The sequence below is a fragment of the Pelodiscus sinensis genome, chromosome 14 (assembly GCF_049634645.1).
Source record: "Pelodiscus sinensis isolate JC-2024 chromosome 14, ASM4963464v1, whole genome shotgun sequence".
NCBI lineage: Eukaryota > Metazoa > Chordata > Testudines > Trionychidae > Pelodiscus > Pelodiscus sinensis.
This window is the reverse complement of record NC_134724.1, coordinates 19,271,618-19,295,190: the sequence shown is the minus strand read 5'-3', so window position 1 is coordinate 19,295,190 and position 23,573 is coordinate 19,271,618. Positions and strand designations below refer to the sequence as shown.

The 23,573-nt window shown below is 45.2% G+C and overlaps 1 protein-coding gene and 1 long non-coding RNA gene across 12 annotated transcripts in view; one reads left to right on the top strand and one right to left on the bottom strand.

The window, feature by feature from the left end:
• Positions 1 to 23,573, top strand: part of ADAMTSL3 (ADAMTS like 3) — a 372,565-nt gene that overhangs the window by 115,718 nt on the left and 233,274 nt on the right. The window lies entirely within an intron of this gene.
• Positions 599 to 22,777, bottom strand: LOC142818307 (uncharacterized). Its single transcript, XR_012895740.1, has 3 exons — positions 22,638 to 22,777; positions 16,984 to 17,122; positions 599 to 729 (listed from the first exon to the last, which is right to left on the bottom strand). It is a non-coding gene; the product is annotated as an uncharacterized LOC142818307 (long non-coding RNA).

The following is a 23,573-nucleotide window of genomic DNA, read 5'->3' as shown; positions in this document are numbered from 1 at the left end:
ATTAAGCAAAATAACCAGGGCTGTTTTATTTTCAAAGAAAAAAGAAAACAATAAGCAAAACAAAAAATATACAGTCAATAAATAATAAATTATTCAGAATTCAACATGATGACAAGCAATACATAATTATTGTGAATTCACTCTTTGTATCTTATTATAGATATCTGAAAACTTTTTATGTGTGATAAAAATATTTGTTTAAGGACAAATGGAGGCCATCAAGTTATTACCAATAAATTATTAGTGAGAATAATAACTGGACAGTTGCTTTTTAAAAAAATTTAATCCTTTGGCTGTGTCATAGTAACTTTCTCTCATGAATCCATGGTGTGGTGTTGGGGCGACTTTCTCAGTCTAGTTTCTTCTTGAGTGCTTTCTGTTCTTGGCTGTTGTGGCAGCTTGATTGTAGAAATATAGGATGAGTTGTGGAATACTTGCTTTTACGAAGTTAACAGGGGGAGGGGGAGTCTGTGTGTTTGAGAGAGAGAGAGAGAGAGAGAGAGAAGCTCTTGTCAGAGGTGTTATGTTCTTCTCCTTCCTGTTTCTGTGAAATTTATAGAAAAACACTTCTCTTTCAGGCTAGTTTAGATTCATAGTTGATTGCTATTACTCTTCTATTAGAGCCATGCTTCCAGGGTTGGCCTTGGTAACACCTTCAGCTTCTGAATATGCAACACTCTTCTACAGGTTGGACCTCCCTGGTCTGGCACGGTCAGGCCCTGACCGATCCTGAATGAGAAAGTAATAATAAATATTTTGTTAGCTTCAGTAAAGACGCATATAAACTTAGTGTCAAGTTATAACAGTTTTAATAATATCTTTTGCTTTAGTATGGAGGTGTGTCTCCATCTTTCATTTTTTTGTGTTTGTTGGTATCCCAAAATAGCCATGTTGTGTTGACATACCCTTAGTGATAATACTGTTACATTTGTTGTGAAACTCAAAACTGCATCTCTTTAAATACTAGCATGTGGAGAGAACTCATTAATAAAAAATGTCTAGAAATTAGTTTAAAATTTTATCTGGGATAAATTGCAGGAGAGTGCAAACTTCAACATTTATTGAATATACAAAGACCAAGTTTTCTCAAGCTACTCACTGTGCCTTTTAAATTATTGTTTAGAATTGAAACCAGGATGTGTTTAACTCTTCTGGTATTGATATTTTAATAAAATTAAAAGTCTGACTAATGCTTTATTGTGGGCAGCATTAATGAAATCATTGCTAGATTGATACCAGTGTCAACATGAAAACAAATTGGTAAATTACAAAGAAAAAACAAATGTAAAATATTTGTACTACAATATTGATTAATTAAGGACACTCTTGAAAGTACTTGAACTGACTTTCACTTACCCTTGAAATGGGACAAAAGTGGAGGGAACTTTTCTATTGACATGTTCTTTCCAGAATTATGGTCTGAGGCTGGGTGCGGTTTGAGGTCAAAATAAAAAGGATACAATGCTAGCTACTTAAATAATGCTCTACATCTTCAGTGTGCTTGTTCAAATCTTAATTACTTTTTTCCGTTAAGGAAGCTAACATTTGAAAGAGAAGATAAAGTCAGAGACAGAAAGTTAATTATCTCAAAAGAGATAAATAATTCTCCATTACTTTTATAAAGTATATAGCTTTTATTAAAAAAGGTTTAATTAATTGAAGTAAATATTCTCCAGTTGAGGTGTCTGGCACTTAGATTGTATATCATGTGCTGCATCATATATGTGAGGCCATGTCTGCAGTAGGAAACAATTTCAAAATTACTAATGTTGGAAAGTCTGGGCTAAGCCCCGTGGGTCCTGCGCTTCCTGACGGGTTTTTTGTGTGCCTCAGAGGCTTGCGGAGTTCCTAATACTGCCATGAAGGTGAGGGTACCCCGCTACTAGAGCCCTTTTCATCATTGGCCAGTCCAGTGTCCTTTATCCATTCCCTACTGGCCCTTCCAACCAGGGGGGAGGGTTTGGGGAAACCCGGTCCCACCCACTTGCTCCGGGTTCCAGCCCAGGGCCCTATGGGTGGGGGCAGCCCCGAGCGGGCTCTGTAACTTGGCCCTTGCCCCCTTGGCCACTTCCCCAACGCTTCTTGTGGTACCTCCTCCCTAATGCCGAGGAGCAAGCCTTGATGCCGGCTGTCCTGAGTCTGTTTCCTTGCGCTGAACTGCTCTCTTCTCCTTCACCTCTTCTCTAGTCCGGCCCTTTTCTCCTCCCCCCCAGCCTTGTCTGAGGCAGGTTTTTTTTAGTGTGCTCATCCACCTTAACTGGCCACAGGTGTTCCAATTAGCCTTCCCTTCAGGCTGATGCCAGATGGGCTTCAGATGTGGCTGGCTGGGCCACAGTCTTTAGCAGCCTACTCAGGGAACATAAAATCACGTACCCAGCTCCCCGCGTATCTGTCTTCCATGAGGCCTCAGCAGCCCCCTGCTCTGACTGCCACACTAAGGGTATGTCTACACTGCCACCCTAGTTCGAACTAGGGTGGCTAATGTAGGCATTCGAAGTTGCAAATGAAGCCCGGGATTTAAATATCCCGGGCTTCATTTGCATCTTGCCGGGCGCCGCCATTTTTAAATCCCTGTTAGTGCGGACTCTGGGACCGCAGCTACACGCGTCTACACGCGGCACGGAGTAGGTAGTTCAAATTAGGCTCTCTAATTCGAACTACCGTTACTCCTCATGGAACAAGGTGTACCGGTAGTTCGAATTAGAGAGCCTAATTCGAACTACCTACTCCGTGCCGCGTGTAGCCGCGGGCATGGAGACAGCACTAACGGGGATTTAAAAATGGCGGTGCCCGGCAAGATGCAAATGAAGCCCGGGATATTTAAATCCCGGGCTTCATTTGCAACTTCGAATGCCTACATTAGCCACCCTAGTTCGAACTAGGGTGGCAGTGTAGACATACCCTAACTTACTCAATTTGACTTAACTCCCGATTTAATAAATTTGAACTAGAGTGTCCTTACTATGGGGAAGCATAGACATTAGTTTGAATTAGTCTGAAATAGTGCATCCACATTGAATAGCGCCTGCCTTGGACTTAGAACTCTCGGAAGCACTCTGGGGAGGGCACCAGGAGGGCAGATGCTTCCTGTGGCTGCTTGGTCCAGTAAGCGGCAGTGCGTACTTACACGGCTCCTCTTTACATCTACGTCTCACAAGCCACACCTCCACTGTCTCCCCCCCACTTCACAGGACAGAAAAGGGATACTGTGGGTATGTGCCTTGTAGTGCTCTGGTTGCTGGTGCAGATGCCACTGCACTCACACCATGGAGCCAGAGCTGCTGCAAAGCAGTGCCAGGTTCACAGGCCTTGTACTGCACCTCATGACACAGTACTTCCAAACTGCGCACATGTTGTGCCAGCAGGATGAGGATGAGGAGGATGAACTCTGCTCACCCAAATCCTGGTGCTCCAGCTGCTGCGCATGCCATTAATGCTCTGCACCCTGCAGAAAGCCACTTGGACTTATGGAACCACATTGTCAGGCAAGGATGGGACAATCAGCAGTGGTTGCAGAACCGCATGCAGAAAGCCACCTTCCTGGAGCTCTGTAACTGGCTCACTGCTGCCCTCAGGCGACAAGACACCTGCATGAGACCTGCCACCCCATGCAGAAGTGTGTGGCCATTGTCCTCTGGAAGCTCGCCATGCTGGACAGCTACTGCTCAGTTGGGAACCAGTTTGGCATGGCAAAATCCACAGTCGGGACTGTGCTTGTGCAGGTAGCCAAGGCCATCAACCATGTGCTGTTATGGAGGGTTGTCACTCTGGAAAACGTGGACACCATTGTTGAGGGGTTTGCTGCCATGAGTTTCCCCAACTGAGGGGGAACCATCAACAGCATGCACATCCCCATCCTGGCCCCAAAAGGGGTACTTCCCCAAGGTGCTGCAGGCCATTGTGAATAACAAGGGATGCTTCAGCGACATCGTCTTCCAGAATTCCTGCCTCTTCTGAAAGAGTCAGGGAGGTGGACATGGCCATAGTGATCCTGGGTGATGCAGCCTGCTCCTTGCTCCCCTGGCTCACGAGCCCTGTGTGGGCAGCCTGAACCTCAGCAAGGAGGAGTACAACACCAGGATGGATAGGTGCCAAATGCTGGCAGAATGTGCATTTGGGCATTTAAAGGGGCGGTTCAGGAGTCTCCTCACCTGTCTGGACCTCAGTGAGTGCAATATCCCCTGTTGTGTGCCCCACAACCTCTGCAAAAGCAAAGGGGAGACTTTTCTGCCAGGGTGGGGAGCTAAGGCTGAACGTCTGGCCAGGGAGTTTGAGCATCTGGACACACCAATGCCATCAGGAGAGCACAGCCAGAGGCTGTGCTCATCAGAGAGGCCTTGAAGGAGAGTTGGATGCAAGGCCAGTTCTGTTCCCCATGCCTCTCCACAAGGGGCCCCTGCATTCCCTGTTTGTGTCTTTCATCCCTCACCCTTCCCTTCTGTGGCCCTCCCTTTCCTCCTCCTCTGAAAAACAAACAATAAAGAGAGTGTTGTTGAAAAAATGGAGTCTTTATGGAGGGGACATACACAAGGGGAGGGACTGGGGGGAAAAAACCTGGAATGGGGAAGGGAGTTCAGGGATGGGGCAGAGTGTGGTGCTTGTCTGCGGGTTGTCTGGAGGCTTCAGCTGCGCTAGAGGTGCCAGTGCCCCGTGTTCTGGGGCCCTGGCAGCCCCTGAGGAGCCTTGGAGGGGAAGTCATGAAGTGGGTTCTGCGGTGCCTGGTGGCTCATTCCATGCATGATGCCATGCGCTCCATCACCTAGGTGAGGATGGAGAATATGGTGTCATGCTGGTATGCCAGCTTCTCCCAGGTGGCCTTTCTCTGCTCCCGAAAGGCCTGTTGCTCCTCCCGATCTATGGCCCATTCCTGGCACTGTTCCTCAAGTCCTTAAATTAGAGACTGCAGGCAGACTACCTGCTCTCTCATAAGCTTCTCCTGGTGCATTTCTGCTTGGGGATCCCGCAGAATTGGGTAGATGGATTGGGAGGTAGGGGACACGCTGTCTGGGTTGTGAAGAAAAATTAAAAGGGCAGTCCTTTATAGGAGACACTGTGTATGAAGCCTGCCCTAATCTCTGAGCTGCCACAAAAAGTCTCAGTTCAGATGATGGCAATGTGGTTCAAGCAAGGCCATGTGCTGCTTAGACAGTGGGAGCTTTCCAGCAGGGGCATGGACACCCCATGGGAGCATCACAACACCCATGACCTAGGGACAAACAGACATGGGAAGGTGCCATCTGGGCCAGGAGCTTGCGGGCAGGAGCAGGGGTGGTGGCAGCATGGCTTCCTTCTATGTCTTGCAGATGCCAGGTCCAGCACTGGTGGCATCCCGCAAAGAAAGAACTTCTATCCCTGCCTGCTGGAGGAGGGCGGATGTGTACGGGGAGGTGTGTGTGAATGGCAGATACCACTCGCCTGAGAGGGTATTAATGGGTTCCCCTCCTCTTCCTCCTACCAGCAGGTTCCCATGCATGAGATTACTTTCCTCCACATCACCATGCTTGACCAGGAGTGAATGTTGCCTGAGTGTCATGTGTGGCACTACTATGTGGTTCCATGACCCCAGAGTACTTACTGGTGGCTTGTTGTGGGAAGGTGTCCCACCATGGAGGCCAGAATAAGGCAGGCCTCTCCGGGAACCTTTTGAGAAGGTTCATGGGGTTCCTGTGTGAGAGCATCATGGAGCTGAGTGCTCTGCACTGGTTCACCATATGCACACACGAACAGGCTGATGTGTGATCCTCCAGGTCGAATAGGTCGAGAGAGGATCATGCTGTCCCTCACAGCCCATCATCTGTCCCTGCTCGTAGATAGTGAACATTAGAAAAGTCACCTGAAGTGCCCTCCTTGAGTTCCTTAGAAGCCTGGGAGACATCCTGGTGGTGCGTCTGGGTCTAAAGTGAGGAGCAGCTCCTGGCTGGTGGGCATGGTCACCTGCCTGTCTTCCTCCTCCTCGTCATTGTTGTCCTCCTCTATCACCCCACCATCCTGCAGGCTGATGCCAGACGTGTTCTGGCTGGATTCAATGACAACGGCGGGGGAGGTGACCAGCCCCTCTCCCAAGATGTCATTGAGCCGCTCGTGGTAGCGGCAGGTGTGTGGTGCTGCCCCCGAGCATCTGCTCTGGTCCCTAGTCTTGAGGTACGCCTGCCGCAGCTCTTTTATTTTCATGCGGCACTGATCTAGTATCCCAATGTGCTTCTGGCGATCCTACCATATCTATCCACGTTCCTTTTCCTTAGTGTGGATATTCTGAAGGTTGGACTCCTCCCCAGACAACTCAATGAGGTCCAGAATCTCTGCACCAGTCCAGGCCAGAGCTTTCCTGCAGCCTGGTCACTGGAGGCTGTGGGAGCAGCAGAAGTACTGACAGCTGTTGGAGGGTCTGAAGGAGCATTGGGGTGGCTCCTCTCTGCCTCGGGTCTTGGTCTCTTGCACAGGGCTCACACAGCAGGCCACATTCAAGTCTCCTATTCCCAGGACTTCAAAAGCTCTGCAGGAGGAGGAGAGTAGTGGAGACACCTGGTGTGACCAGAGTAGTCAGAGCTGCAGTTGCCAGAAGCCATTTATTTCAAAATAGCAGCACTGGTGCATCCATACTATCGTTATTTTGTAATAACTATTTCGGATTTAGCGTTATTTCTGATGAAAAGCAGGAGTACAGATTTAAAATTAAGTTTTAATTAATTTGACCTGTTGCTTTGAAATAATGGGCTTGGTAATGTGGACGCTCTATTTATAAATTCAACTGGGGGTGGGTAGTTATTTCAAAATAAAGTTCTAGTGTACAGGTAGTCCCCGACTTACGCGGATCTGACTTACGTCGGATCCGCACTTACGAACGGGGCTTTTCTCGCCCCGGAGCTCGCAGGCGGTGGGACTGCCCAGAGCGCAGCGGTCCCGCCACCGTGTCCTACGGGGCGAGAAAAGCTGCTCCGGGTCTCCCTGGTGTGCTGGGGGGGACTCCCCAGCACAGCAGGGTGACCCGAGCAAAGCCGCACAGGTGGCGGGGTCCCCTGCCTCTGCGGCTTTGCTCCTGTCTCCCTGCTGTGCTGGTGGGGACTCCCCCAGCACAGCAAGGAGACAGGAGCAAAGCCGCAGAGGCGGCGGGACCTCTGCGCCTCCGCGGCTTTGCTCGGGTCTCCTTGGTCTGCTGGGGGCAGGGGAGGGGGCGCAACTAGTGCGCCCCCGCCCCCAGCAGACCAGGCTTTTGTTGCGGGACGCCTGGGGTAGAGCAGCTGGGGTGCTGCCGGGTTGGTCCTGCTGGGACCTACCTGGCAGCGCCCCAGCTGTTCTGTCCCAGGAGTCCAGATTCAGCCACTGTTGAAACTGATCAACAGCTGATTCCAGGCAGCCAGGGGCAGAGCAACTCTGCCTAGGGCTTCCTGTAGTCAGCTGCTGATCAGTTTCAGCAGCGGCTGAATCTGGAGCCAGTTCCGACTTACATACAAATTCAACTTAAGAACAAACCTATAGTCCCTATCTTGTACGTAACCCGGGAACTACCTGTATACCAGGGCTAAGTGATTAATTGTAGCAGAGATAGCCTCTACAAGATGCTTATCATATCTGTAGCAATGAGTCTTCAGAAAAGTCTGAAGGTTCACACCCCTTTTAAAGGTTTTCTTTCCCTCCTGCAGGCAGATAAGAAATACTCTAAATGGGACAGACCTACCTTACCCCTAGTCACTCCTGTTTTTTTGAAAGAAACATTTCTTTAGTTTGTCTGCATGGTTACTGTGTGTTGTTTAGTTTGTCTGTATGGTTACTGCATGGTTATTTTGTCTGTCTCCTGTAAGCAACAAAGAGTAATTATGGCTTTGCTAGCAGAGAACATCTTCAGCAGAGCAGGGAAGCTGGATGTTTCCCCAAAGCACCTCCTGTCTCTCCAAAGGTTCTTGACATAGTTTTGGGGCCTGACAGCTTTCAGCCAGGCCCTGTTGCTTCTCTGTTTTAACTTTAGTTGAGCACTTTCAGAAAGCCCCAGAACAAACAAAAACTGCTTAGCACACCTTGCCAGAGCCATTATTCACAGGAAGGTGGATCTTGAGCCATTGGTATCAGAGACTATTCTTAACACCAATCAACTCTTGCATCTGAATCTAATATTTTTGAAAAAAATAGTTTTTCACTGAAGCAGAGGTTTACTGACTTTTGGTCTATTGGGAAAGCTATACCTGTTACCGAGAGAACAATGGAAGTTGAATGCTTTAGTACTGTAGAAAATAGTGTGGTGAAAACCAAATGTCATTATCCATCTTGAGTACCTTGCATAACCACACTTCCTAAAGATCTGTCTTTATAGAGTTTTTTTATTTACATTTTTGCAACAGCTGGATAATGAGTTGGGACTTGTACAGTTAGGCCACATTCAATCATTTGTCAGCCACTTGGATTAGTAATTTCACAAAGGCAATTTTGTAAACAACATTCACTTACAGTGGATTTGTCACCCACTAATACCAATACCAATAAGAAAAAATGGAGAAAAAAAATCTCATTATGTAGCCCTTGTATGTTTGTACAGAACAGATCAGAACATGAAAAACGTATGAATTACTAATCTCACAGTTTACACTTTGTTTTTAGCTCAGACTTCCACAGCTCTAAACAACGTTTTTGTGGTTTGGGTTTTCACCACCACTGTTCGGTACATTCTTATGTAAGGAGGGTCTAAAATCAGTGTTCACTTTATTTGAACCTATAATTGGCCTATAATTTTGGTGTAAAAATCATAATAAAAGTTGTATTCATTTTATTCAAAATTTCAGTTACATGATCTGCTTATAATTCCTTGCATTATTAAAAGAAGAAACAGTTTAAAAATCTAATTCAGTTTTCACCTTTTTTTTCTGTTTTAGTTTTTAAATTTAAATTTCTTGGAACAGAAGAAGTAAACTAAATCATTCTGTCTTATGGATTTCTTGTGCATTCACGCAATGCTTGAGTTGTAAATGTTGTGGGGGCAACAATTGCTTTTTAAAATTAAAAATCTTTAGTAAACTATGCATTAAAAAAAACCCTAAACCTAATTTTTGTTCCTCTTTTACCTTTATGCATCCCTCAGAGTTATTCTAGCTACATTTATGTTAGAAATTGTTTTGCATTGTTTTTGAAAAGTAATTTTCTCTTGATTTTCCTGACAACAAAGACAGTGTATAGTGCATGTATTTTAAAAAATCCCCCAAAGTGATGCTCCTTTTTGAAGTCTTAAGGTATCAGTAACTTGTTTTCTAATGAAGACTTTAAAAGCAATTCAGTTATTCAGCAAGAGAGAGTGTTAGGTCAGATTTCACTGGGACAACATTGCTAAAATAACAGAACAAACAGTCCATAACTGTGAACAGTGCCTTAAACATAAATGTTGTGATTGTGCCAGGGCTAATGTTTGAATTTATGAAAGAATTTAGATAAGCAATATGATGCAATGCTTTCAGTATTTAGAAGAAAATAATTGGTTCCTTTGAAGCAAGGGAAACTTTCCAGATTCTAAATCATTGGTTTTAATATATCAACAGGAGCATGTATGCAGAGTTTGCTTTACCATGAGCTAGTGTTGCAAGTTTACATATAGAGGAAATGGTGCTCATTTAATACAGTTAATGAAGTTCGCAATCTTGGATTCCATCCAGATGATGGTAGTGCCAATTGTCCAAACTTTATGGGGAAGAACGTTGCAATTGCTTTTCATGTGCATACCTCACCAGTCTTATCCAGGCCGTTGTACTAGGGATGTTAAATTTAGATTAATTGGCTAATCAAATAGTTAATGCAATTTGCATCGATTAATCGATAAGGGTGCCTCCGCCTTTGAAGTGTAGCAACAGTCTCAGGGCTGCACATGGTGCAGTCTCCATGCTCTGTGCTCTCTGCTGGCCCCATGCTGCCTGTGGCATTTCAAAGCAGCAGTGCTGCATGGAGCCCAGGGTCAGCTTGTCCCCAGCTGACCCCAGGCTTCATGCGGTGCTGCCACTTTGAAATGCTGTAGAGAGCCCGGAATCAGATTCCATACAGCATTTCAAAGCAGCAGGCTGCATGGAGCCCAGGATCAGCAGGGGAGTACCCAGCTGACTCCGGGCTCCACATGGCACTGCCGCTTTGAAACCCTGCATGCAGCCCAGGGCCAGCTGGGGACTGCACATGGCGTTTCAAAGCAGCAGCGCCACATGCAGCCTAGGGTCTGGCCAGGCTTCACACAGTTCTGCTGCTTTGAAGCATCCCCTCCTCTTGTCCCGCACTTGCTGTCTCTTTCTGATAGAAGCAGCAAGGAGGGGGAAGCAACTAATCGACTGTTGTTCATATTTCTATTTTGTACCATCCAAATTAGCTTTTAAAATATAGTTTAATATGGTAACAGGTGAGATTGGACCTGGTATCTTAGGAGCTAAAGCCGTGTGCCTTATAAAGCCATTTGTGGCTCATTTCCAGTGTAATTTAGAGTACCATCTCCTTGTGTTCCATCTAGCACCTGAGATTAACTGGGAAAGTGGTGGTGGTGTCCTTCAGTTTGCACACATAGGGGCCTGGAGTTCTCAGTGGAAGGTTTTGAAAGACTGTGCTTCTCTGGTATATTTGTGAAAGCATGGCATGAACCTGGTGCATGGTTGAAGTATTTTTTTTGAGTACTTATATTTTTGCAAATGTGCCCATAGAATATGATGGACACATTTTAGACAGGGGGAGAAAGCAGAAAAGAATGTGATAACCTAGTGCCTGTAAGTAGAACAGCAATTTTAGACTGATCAATTGAATACTTAATGTCACACTGGAAATCTTTGGAAAACCTGTGAAATTACCTGAATTTAACTCATTTCTTTTATTTTGGCAGTCATTATAATTATTTCTAATTCATTACAGAATTGGTTCTCTTCTTCCAAAGTTAGTACTAGAGTAATTATGGGTTCTGTTGAAACATGTAGATACAGTCAATGTTCTGATGGGCTATCTAGGATAAAGTAGGAGAGAGAGGGAGAAAGGTATCACCCAGCACAGACCTGGAAACACTTGCTTTCTGTGCACTTCAGACTGTATCCAGTTACATCCACTTGCACTGAAAGAAGGTTAAGTACTTGCTGCATGCAGATGGAATGCCTTTATCTAAGTTTCTATTTAAGTAGGTACTGAAAAGAGGATTAACACAGGCAGGATATAAATGTGCAGAGTATGGCATGTCTTCCTCTAAGATTAGGGAGACTGACTTCTATACAACTGGGCATGCCAGTACTACGTTTCTCAAACTGTGGGCCAAAATTCTACCATCCTTAATTGACCAAAACGTCTTTTGAAGTTAGAGTTTTGCTTGATTAAGAACTGCAGAGTACATTCCTTTGTTTTGTAGCACATTAGAATGGACAAGGCATGCCCCGAGGCAGATTGGAAGGAAGGTGATCCTTGAGGGCTTCTTCTGTTCTGAAACAGTCCACAGAATAAGAATTTGGAAACTTCTTAGTGCACAAGTAATAAAACATTGAACTAAAATACATTGGGACGTGTTCTCTCAAAATCAATGAGTTATGTGCATACATCATAATAAGTCAAAATATATATTTAATTGTATGCTTTTTTTAAAGTAGGGGTTTTTATTTCCCCCCTGCAGAGGTGTTGAAGTTCCTTTTTAAAAAAATTCATACAGAATATGGAATGGTGCTACCAGTTGGTGATAGGTGTGGAGTCTTGAGCCAATTTTGTGAAAAATCAGCATAATGAGCTTTAAATCACTTATTAAATAAATGCTCTTTGAAATGGTAATTAAAAACATACATTAACAAATGTGTGTGTGGGGCTGGTATTTGAGGAGATTGGGGTAGGTTAACTGAGCATAAAATTTTTTTCTTTAGGTCTTTTCCTTTTGAGAAGAATTTAAGGTCCGTGTCTGAGACATATAGCCATATTAGAAAGAATGATATTTGTTTCATTTGATAGAGCCCATATGCTGATACACACATTTGCTAAAGATATCATTTACCAGCTTCCCATTCAGCTACCAATTCCCATTTAGACAAAGATACACTCCCAGACACCACTATACATATCCTTAACAAGACAGACAAAAAGTCAGACTATACTTTTGAGGGACTACCTGCATATGTGTGGAAAGTTTGTGGGTCTCTTTATGACACAAAGAGTGCAAATTACTTGGTAGTCTGTGCTTTTCAGATAATCTTTTTTTGGCAGGGCTGCCAGTTGGCAAGGCTAGGTATTTTATATCACATCACAAGAACTCTGAGGATTATTTTCCCACTATTTCATTACTGCTTTGTTTTTATATATAACAATGGGCTCAACGGAGACACCAAACCATGAAACATTATCGAAATCCTCCCATCACACAGAATTCTGTAGTCAGAATTCTACAGTCTATAGTCTGTATTTTTCTTATGATAGTCAATGTTTTTAAAAATAGATTTAAAAACTGTTAAGACATTTTTCTGATGTCTGATCAGTGAAATATGACTGACTTTTAAAAAGATAGTTTATCAGCTAGTAATTATCACTATATTAACACTATATTACATTTTGCTATATAAAATTCTGAAGCAAAGGCATTCTTTATGCTTAATGGAACAAACAATTACAGTGCTGACTTGGCACGGGTTTGCTCCTTTGGCTAATCTTAAACTGCTGGCTCCTAAGCTGGCTGCAAAACAGCCTATGGGTCTGATGCATAATCAGTCGTCTGTTGGCACATGGTTCTGGACAATTTTTCCTTTGACTCATCTGTGATTGCAGGGAATTTGGTATTGGCTACAGTGTATTTGAGAATAAGGCTATATACAAATTCCTTATATGAGCTGAAGGCAAAGCTCCTTTTATGGTAAAAGCAAATTGTTTCACTAATGTATAATGTGAAAATATCCACTATCCCTGTTTACTGCATTATTACCCCCAGAGTTTTCTTCCTGAATTAAGTGTTATGCCCTTTTTCCATAGAAATGATCACTTTCTAGTGTTTGAGATCAAAAAGTCACTGAGCTGTGCCAACCAGGACATCTGTTGTGCTAGAATATCATGCTGCAATAATTAAGAATGAGCTACATTCAAGAGCATAAAAGTGCCTTATAATTACTGTTTTATGACTAAAATAGTATCAATTTCACTGAATATTTCCTGTGGAGTTGGTGCATCTGATGGATGGGAATAGAAGTGGACAGGACAGTGTCATAGCAAACTTCTTTTCATAAAGGAGATGTATAATACATTTGCATATGGGGGATCTTTTATGCACAGACACTGGAGACCTAATTTGTTGCCATTTTGGTTATTAAATGTTGGCTCGGTGCTTGGTATCAACAGTGATGAGGTTATGTAAGAGTTAGTAATGTTGCTGCTCTACAATTTAGAGAGACGAGGTGGGTCAGGTAATATCTTTATTGAACCAACTTCTGTTGGTGAGAGAGCCAAGATTTCAAGCTAACACAGAGCTCTTCTTCAGATCAAAAGCTTGACTGTCTCATCAACGAAAGTTAGTTCAATAAAAGATATTATGTCTTTAATATCCTGGGACCGACACAGCTACCACATTGTATTCAACAGTTTGAATATGAGAATATTATTTTACGATAACTTTTTAAAAGTTAGGTACTGCCTGTTAGACCAATTTATCTTTGAGCTAGTTTTGTAAATATCATCAATATAGAACATAGTTTCATTTCATGCAGATGTTCTAGCCTAAGCTTTATAGATTCTTAATATTTCAGTAATGTAGAAAATAAATGAAATGATAACTTATTGGGTGGCTTGTGACATCCAGGGCTGACATCTGGTCATGTGTTATGGCAAATGAAAGTAGACTAGCATGCCCTATATTAAATTAGAGATTGTGGCGTTTAATAGTAGAGCTTTTATCTTAATAATGAAAGGTACAATATTTTCCTTCATTTTAAAGGAAAGATGCCAAATAGAAGAATAATCTGTGTTTATGCTGAGGGAAATTGTAATACCTTTGGTGTGCACATGTAAAAAGTCTGGAACTCTGTGTCTACATTGTTAGTGATTTTATGAACTTTTTAAGGAGCTAGCCAAGGAAATAGGGTATTATTGTGAGACAGAGGGATAAATCTGTTAATGATTACTCAAACAGAATACCCAGTGACTTCGGTGAAAGGTTTGCCCGAGCAAGGCCTGCTAGATTTGCCCGTTTTGTGCATTTGAACTTGACAGTTATGCTGGGGTGCTGATAATGTTCAGAGGATTGTCTGGGTGACATCAGCTTAGAAGCAGCTCAGATATTTGCTGAGACTACCCAGGGATCAGTCCTCCTTGTTGTATTTCCATACTTGTTAATTTTTGTTAACGTTAATTATTTTTAAAAATGTTTTAATACTATTTCCTGTAGTGCTAACATGGTTAAAAGGTGTGAAATATTCTTCACCTTTTAGTTGCATTAAGTAGCTTGCCAGCTTTTTCCATTATAAAACCTGTTTTTTTCCCTTGACGTTTTCTCTTGGCTGCAGAAATACATGCTCAGAACTGAAACTTGGCCTACCACGGGTCTGGCACTATGGCTCCTTTCTTTTCTATTTTTTTTAAGACTCAGATATTAAAAATAAAATATTTGGTTTCTGTTTAAAATTATAGGAATTTAAGATGGTTTCTTTTATTTTTTTCTTTTATGATTTTAGTACAATGTAATCCCCACTCTTGTTGTTTGACAATATTCATTTAGTTTTTACTAATGCTCATCCAGAAAGTCGTCATTTAAATCAATCATTTAGAACAAAATCCTAAGACTCTGAAATCTATAATTATATTCCTAGCTTTGCCACTAATGTGCTGTCTGATACGGAGCAAGTCATTTATCCCAAAGGAAAAATGCCAGTAGAAGTCTAGTAATTTAATTAGTGAAGCCTCACAATAGTTCTGTGAATATTATGTATTTCATTATCCCTTGCTTTTAAGAGATGATATGAATGGAACATACCTACCTCCCATAGGGTTGTGAGGAAGACACTGTAAAAGGTCAAAGTGGTGATAGTCATTATTTTATTTGGACTGGACCCATTAGAATTAAAAGTGAAAATGGCCGAGTTAATCATACAATCATAGAATACTAGGACTGGAAAGACCTTGAGAAGTCATTGAGTCCAGTCCCCTTCCCCCATGTCAGGACCCAGTACTGTCTAGACCATCCCTGATAGACATTTATCTAACGTACTCTTAAATATCTCCAGAGATGGAGATTCCGCAACCTCCCTAGGCAATTTATTCCGGTGTTTAACCACCCTGACAGTTAGGAACTTTTTCTTAATGTCCAACCTAAACCTCTCTTGCTGCAGTTTAAGCCCATTGCTTCTTGTTCTATCCTCAGAGGCCAGGAAGAACATTTTTTCTCCCTCCTCCTTGTGACACCCTTTTAGCTACCTAAAAACTGCTATCATATCCCCTCTCAATCTTCTCTTTTCCAAACTAAACAAGCCCAATTATTTCAGTCTTTTTTCATAGGTCATGTTCTCTTTAATCATTCTCGTTGCTCTTCTCTGGACCTTCTCCAATTTCTCCACATCTTTCTTGAAATGTGGTGCCCAGAACTGGACATTGTACTCCAACTGAGGCCTAATCAGAGCAGAGTAGAGCGGAAGAATGAATTCTCGTGTCTTACTCACAACACACCTGTTAGTGCATCCCAGAATCATGTTTGCTTTTTTTGCAGCAGCATCACACTGCTGACTCATATTCAGCTTGTGATCCATTATAACCCCTAGATCCCTTTCTGCCGTACTGCTTCCTAGACAGTTGCTTCCCATTCTGTATGTGTGAAACTGATTCTTCCTTCCTAAGTGGAGCACTTTGCATTTGTCTTTGTTAAACTTCATCCTGTTTACCTCAGACCATTTCTCCAATTTGTCCAGATCATTTTGAATGATGACCGTATCCTCCAAAGCAATTTCAACTCCTCCCAGCTTGGTATCATCTGCAAACTTAATAAGCGTACTCTCTATGCGACTATCTAAATCGTTGATGAAGATATTGAACAGAACCAGTCCCAAAATAGACCCCTTGTTATACCTTTCCAGCAGGATTGTGAACCATTAATAACTACTCTGAGAACAGTTATCCAGCCAGTTATGCACCCACCTTATAGTAGCCCCCTCCCAGCCAGCCTGGCTTCCCACCAGCCATTCCCCCTCCCCATCAGCCCCACTCCCCCCGACTCCTCCTGACCAGCCCTGCTCCCCTTTCCACTGGCCCCCCTCCTCCCGTTCTCTCCTCTCCCTCTGTGTGTCTGATATTTTTTTGAAAGCCATTTGGTAACCCTATATGTAGACACTGGACAACTTTACTTCATTCTGTACTAGCAGACTTAACCAGCATTGCCTGGGTCTTTCAGGGCAGCGGGCTGGTGGTGTGCAGGGTGCAGGACTCAAGGCAGGGCTTTGGGAATTTGTGGGATGGTGGACGTGCAGGAGGCTAAGGGCAAAGGAGGTGAGAGAATGAGGGCTAGGTGATGAGGAGGGGTTCAGGGTGAGAGGTCCCATCTCTTTCCCCCAATCTCCTCCAGCCTCCAGGGGGCTTTTTACTCCACTTCCCCAGAGCCCTCAGGCCACCAGCAGCCTTTTTTCTCCCTGCCTCATACTATGGCCAAGAACCAGAAAGGGTCTATTCACGCATTGTGTTGGCAGGCAGCATGGTGGAACCACAGCCCTCTGGCCACTCCCTTGATGGTACGGCTACCCCCAGTGGATACTCTGCAGGATAGTTCTCCCCTGCAGACTCACTGCCCCCCAGTGGCCACTCTTATATCATGTCCCTCTGAACAGCAGCCCCTCCCTTTGCATGTGATGGAAAACAGTGCTTTTCCCAGCGCTTTAGGTTGTCCTGGCACAATCAAACCCTGACTTTGCTTTATGTTAGGAGAAGAGGAAGCTGTATACTATATTTGGTAGCCCTAACTCTTACCTTTTTAGGAGGTGTTCTTGAACAAATGCACTCTCAGACAGACACAAAAACATACTGTAAAATGTATATATATTCAGCAAGACATACCTTTTTTCCCCCATCGGGTGAAGGCTCCACTTTGTAAAATAATATCATATGATCATATCAGCATCTAATTTGTTTCCTATATTTGGTGGATGACTGCTGTATGAGAATATGGCTGTTGTTATAGGTGGAACCAGTTGCCCTAGTAGAAAGCATATATGTTACAGGATGGGTAGAAAGAGCACAGCAATTGAAGAGGGTGCAGCATATGCTCTTGTCTTCATTAGCAACAGTGCTATCTTTAAGCAGTTCTTGTGCTCCCTCTACACAAAGGTTATTGTTATATTGCACTCCTGTGCTTCTTGGATACTTCCTCTCCCCACCCCCCATCCCTCCCTTTGCAGAAGGGTTGGCTACAGACTTGCCCTGTGAATTTACTGGAAGTACCATAAACCTGGTCCTCAGAAACAGGTCAAATCTAAACAAACCAATCTTAAATCCAAATGAAGACACTAAATCAATTGAAAAGCCCAAGTAAATTTTTCTTCTTCTGGGAAAGGGAATAAACATATTTTATAACATTTTAAAATACATACAGATATATTTTTTTAAACTGGTGATTTACTTCTATTCATTGTTGGCTACTTAATAAAGAGAAACATTATTTTTTATGTCAATCATCAGGAACGTAACCCAGATCAATTTTTTAGAGCACTGTTTTTCAACAAGCTTCTGGAAGAAACATTATTTGACATCCCAGTTTGTTATTTTTATCTCATATCTCTACTTCTGGTGTTCTGTCTTATGGAAGGTTTGCATTCAACAGAATCTTTGGTTGATGGGTTTCCATAAATGGCTTAAAAAAGATTACATCCATTTATATACATTAAGGCTAAGGCTACACTATACAGGTTATAGTGACATAGCTGCACTTTTGTAAGACATATGGTATACCTCCTCTTTGTCAACGGGAGAGAGCTTTCCTGTTAACATAACTAATCCATCCCCAACAAGCAGAAGCTCTCCTTCCAACTTAGTGCTATCCACACTAGTACTATGTCAGTGTAACTTATGTCACTGAGGGTTGCATATAGTAGCCTGGTAGTATTTGAAAATCTCCTTTCACCTGATCAGATTTAAGGGTGATTTGTCCTTGATAGATGTTAATTGTCTTTTATTCTAGGGATGTTAAGTAGTGTTTAATTAGCTAATCCCGTAGCCGATGGAATTTCCATTGACTACTCAATTAGTCAATATAGGGAGGGGGCACTCGCTACTCCTGCTGTGGTTCTGCAGTTTAAATGTAGTAGGAGCCAGGTGTGCAGGCTGCCCGGCTCCTACTATCGGTACATTTAAACTGCAGAGCTGCAGCAGGGTTAGCTTCCAGGAGTGGTGCAAGCCAGGACTGAGCAGTCCCAGCTCATGCCAGCTCTGGGACCTCTGCACCTCTGGCTTTAAATGTAGTAAGAGCCACCTGGTGGGTCCCCCACTGTGCCCCTGCAATAGGTAAGTAATGGATTTGTAGCTTATAGTGCAGTCATAGATAGTATTGGTAGAGATTTTCTTAGCTGAGTCTTTTATGGGCACAATTCGAATGTAGCAGAAGAACCTCTACCTCATCTCACATGGAGATAAAATAATGACTCATCTTCCTTCCTGCAAGGCTGTTGTGGTGCACTCAATTCATACATATGCACTCAGATATGCCCTGTTTGCAGAAAGACTCGATCTATCATTCACCAAGGGCACTCAGTATGTCGCTGTCAGATCAGAATTAGAATCCATGTGTCATAACTCTGAGGGTTAGCTAGCAACCTGGGTCCTAAGGGTTAACTATGTCCCTGTACCTAGCCAGGTAGCATTCAGCGAATAGAAATGCAGGTAGGTATTTCAAACCAAGACAAAGGAATTTGGGGGTTTTCCCTCCTTTGTCTCTTGACCCAGTTTGCTCTCCAGGTACTGAGAGGGACAGAGAACATGTCTCTCTCCAAGAAAAGACTCTTCACCATCTGTAAGTAGGGCACAGCCTAGATAAATCCGTAAGGTTTTATTGTTTTCTGGTTTGGGAATTTGGATCTAACGTCTGTGTGCTAGAAATGGTTTTTTTTTTCTCCCTTCTGTAACTCAGTCCTGAGCCCATGGGAAACTCCCGTGAGTTTATTAGTTTTTGACTCGTACCATCCAGTCACCTTAATCATGTTTGCAACTATAATCTTGTTTTGGTAATAAAGGGTTATTTTCTTTTTCTAAGTAACCGGTATTGGTTCATTTTTGTGTCCTGGAAGGTCTGTGTGTATATCTACTTGCCTGACAGAAAGGCAGCCATAACAGACTGCAATTTCTATTTTCTCTTTTCTTTTCCAAGCTCTTTGGGGAAAAGAACTTGGGGTGCCCTGGGATTGGTTTCAAGTGTCCATCCCTGTTTGTGGGTTCAAAAGCACTTGGTGGTTGCAGCAGATTTTATTCTCAAAATCTACATTTTTAAGATTTTGGGGGTAAGTGTTATATATCAAAACCTGGAAAGATAAGGTTTTGGGGTTGCTTTTGTGAGCCCCCAATTCTGCATTCATTGTGCCATAGAGGGGAATCAGCCTTGGCACCTTGTCTCCTGACTCTGAATCTTGTGTTCTAACCATTAGACCATACTCTGAGTGTGATTTTGGTAGGTCGTTTTCTCCAAGATGACATTTGGGCTTTACTAAGCTTCAGTGCCATTTACTGCTCTGTTTAGTAGTGGTATTTTTATTTTTTTTTAAATATAGCCTCTTTAATTTTGTTTCACTTTTTCTTTTGGGTTTATGGCCACTGCTCTGTGAAATTCCTAGTGATAATCATAGGGGTCTCTGTATATGCAGTATGCTGAAAAACTGTTTGGTTTCCTATTCCAAGTTCTTCATTACAGTCAGCATTATGCCAGGCTCCCTGGCTTTAAAAATGCAACTCCTACAGAGACTCAGTGCCTGCCTCAGATGGGCATGCCTCATGTATAAACTGCTTAGGTGAAGGCCATGTGGCACAGAAGTGCCCACACTGTCAAAGCATGACTGCCAGGGCCAAGAAGGATTGGGAGATGAGGCTCAAAAACTTGTTCTGGCAGAAATCTCATCAGCCACCAGAAGCCAAAACAATGATCTCTTCAGAACCTGTAACAATGAGAAAAAGGGCTAGCTCCTCTCCCATGAGGGATTCATGTAAGTCCTGGTCTTCTCCAGCACATTCCTTGCCTGCCATGCCATCCATCCATCCATCTCACGTGCTGAGCGCTCACCAGTGCCATCAATATTTGGCACATTGCATAAACAAAAGATGGCACCAACCAAGGGTGCTGAGCTGGAACCCCAAAGAAAGGGCACAGCACAGGTGCCAGCACCCACAAATATGCTGCCTCTGCTGGTGCCGAAAGACACCAAGACACCACAACCACTGGACTCTCTGCATCCAACGGTATCTAAACATCCTTCGATACCATAGCCTAAACTGCACCTATTCTGAGCAAATAACAATCTCAGCACTGGACACCACCATCATTGGTGCCCTCCTCACTGGTGACAATCGAAAAGATGCCTCCCCATTCTCCTAGGCTTGTGGAACCTAGACTGCACCCGTGTTCTTCCAAAAATATTCCCTTCTCTCCTACACCATCATCCCCGGGCACTGGACCCGGCACAGGACAGGACAGTCACTTTTCCTTTCTCACCAATGGCTTCAGTGAGCTCATGGGGCTCCAAGCAGACACAGACCTTCATACCATCCACCCCAATTCCCTTGGCTCAACTACCCATGGCTATATCTGCCCCATTAATACCAATCCCAGTGGCCATCCTGGGAACTCATGGGGCCTATACCACTCTTAACCAGCTTGCAGCGGGGTACACGTACCACCACAGCGCAACCTGCCGTTGGTTCTGGGAATTAGCTTGGCGGGCAGGTGGCGGGATCCTTTTCAGGACACTGCCCTCTGGCAGTGCCCACAACAGCCTCTACGCTTCCCCCCCTTACGGGGGACTGGTTGGTTGTAAGTCAGTAGGCCTTCGGGAGGCAGTTCCTCTGCCCCTGGTACAGTGGGCGGCTAGTCCGTCCTACGGCCCTACCGTGCTTTAAAATAGTCCGAGTCTGAGTCTATTCCCAGCCTTGTTTCAGGTCAGGCCAAGAGGCAATAGTTCAGGGGCCTGGCCTTGCTTCAGGTCCGGGCCACTGGGGAAGAAGTTCTCCGTATCCTCAAGTCTCTTAACTCACAGTTATGGGCAGGGCAACAGTTCTAGTCCTGGCCCCTTTAAAAGGTCCGGACCGGATCCCGGCCGGATACCAAAATGCTGTACGGAAGCCCAGGCCCTCTGGCAGGGCGGGATGACAACCAGTACAGAAGCCCGGGCCCTCGAGCAGGGCGGGGCGGCAAAGCACAGGGTGCAAGCCCGGGCCCTCGAGCAGGGCGGGACGGCAAAGCACAGGGTGCAAGCCCGGGCCCTCGAGCAGGGCGGGGCGGCAAAGCACAGGGTGCAAGCCCGGGCCCTCGGTACAGGGCGGGGCGATACACCCTCAATAAGCTGGTCCCAGGCCCTTGGTACAGGGTGGGGCAGCTAAACATAAATGGCGGCCAGACCCTAGTGCAAGGCGTGGCCGCAAACAAGTGGCTGGCCCAGCCCTAGCTCAGGGCGGGCAATAAATGGCGGCCAGGCCCTGATGCAAGGCGTGGCCGCAAACAAACACACAGGTTTGTAGAAGCTCCTAGTGCAGGAGCTGGGCAGATAGTGCACCTGCAGCAGTGGCGAGAGGGAGACTGCCACCTGGTTAGTGGGTGGCAGGAGGGCGCAGGCCCACCCACTCCACTGCGCCCCGGCCCAGGGGCCCTGAATGCAGCAGTGCAGCTGCTACTGGCTCAGCAGGGGCTCCAGCCCGCAACTTGCTGGCCTAGGGCTGCTCTCAGCCCGTGCTACCCCCTGGGCCACTTCTCGTCTCGCCCTTCGCAGGTACCTGTTTCTTCAGCAGGCTAGGGAGCCGAGGTCAGTGTCGTCCCAGCAGGGTCTGGGCGGCCCGATCCAGGCTTTGATGGGTTGGAACCCTGCAGCGTCCAGCGGGCTCGTCAGGCTCCGGGGTTCAGGCAGCCATCGGGGTTCAAGCCGGTCCACCGGCTCTGGCAAGCCCTCAGGGTCCCCGTCAGTCCGTAGGTCCTCTAGCTCGGGCAGGACCTTAGGGTCTCCGGGTGTCCACAGGCCTCGGGGCTTAAGCAGGACCTCCATCTCAGGCATGTCCTCAAGTTCACCAGGCACCAGCAGAGCCCCGTGTTCCTCTGAGTCAGAGGGTAGTTCTGCTGGCTGGCTTGGCCAGGCCTCAGCAGCCCTGGCAGGGCCATCTTCCCTGGCTGCGTAGAAGGCAGCTGTGGGCGGCCCCAGCCAGGCCTCAGCCTCCAGGTCAGGGAGCTCAGGACAGGCCTCTGTCTCCCTCAGAGGCTGGGCCCTGACTGAGCTCTCAGCCAGGCTTTTTCTAGTCCTAGCCCCGCCCCTTGCCTTCCGGTCAGGTGACTGGACGGGGCTATACTGCATCCAAAATGGCTTCCGGAGGGGTATTTTCTCCCTTCCGGTAGTGGGGCAGGTCTCTACCCCACTACACAGCTCATCAGCACCGATCTTACCACTTGACTACGCCTACTCCAATTCACACTCCAGCAAAATCTCCCCCACAAATGGTTCAGTCCTCTCTAGCTCACCCTCCATCCTTACCTTCAGTCACGATTCAAACTGGTCCAGTAAAGGAGGATGGTGACACACCACAGGCAGACTCAGATAGCCAGTCTCCTTTCCAGCAATCTTTCTCCTCCCCAGTCAAAGAGGTGTTTCCCTCCTTTTTGTCTTCTCGAGCAGACAACCTGAAACAATTTCAGGAGTTATTCGAAAGGGTAGCACAGTCACAAAACATACCCTTACAACAGGTGCAAGAAAACCGCACAAGCTATTAAGAATTTTGCAATCAAAGGAGGCCATCATTGAGCCCTTGGGAGCCATATGGTAGACACTGGCCTCTGTTCCCCCACCAACTGCAGAGCCGACAGAAAATATTTTATCCCAGCAAAGGACATGGATTTTCTGTTTTCCCATCCACAGCCAATCTCTAGTTATCGATTCTGTCTGCCACTGATCTAGCAAGCACAATATAAATCAACTCCCCAGGATAAGGAGCCAAAAGATTAGGTATCTATGAGTATGTCTACACTACCCTCCTAATTCGAACTAGGAGGGTAATGTAGGCATACCACACTTGCAAATGAAGCCCAGGATTTGAATTTCCCGGGCTTCATTTGCATGAAGCCGTCCGGCGCCATTTTTAAATGCCGGCAGTTCGAACCCCGTGCCGCGCGGCTACACGCGGCACGGAGTAGCTAGTTCAGATTAGGCTTCCTAATCCGAACTAGCTGTATTCCTCATTCCACGAGGAGTACAGCTAGTTCGGATTAGGAAGCCTAATCTGAACTAGCTACTCCGTGCCGCGTGTAGCCGCGTGGCACGGGGTTCGAACTGCCGGCATTTAAAAATGGCGCCAGACGGCTTCATGCAAATGAAGCCCGGGAAATTCAAATCCCGGGCTTCATTTGCAAGTGCGGTATGCCTACATTACCCTCCTATTTCGAATTAGGAGGGTAGTGTAGACATACCCTGAGT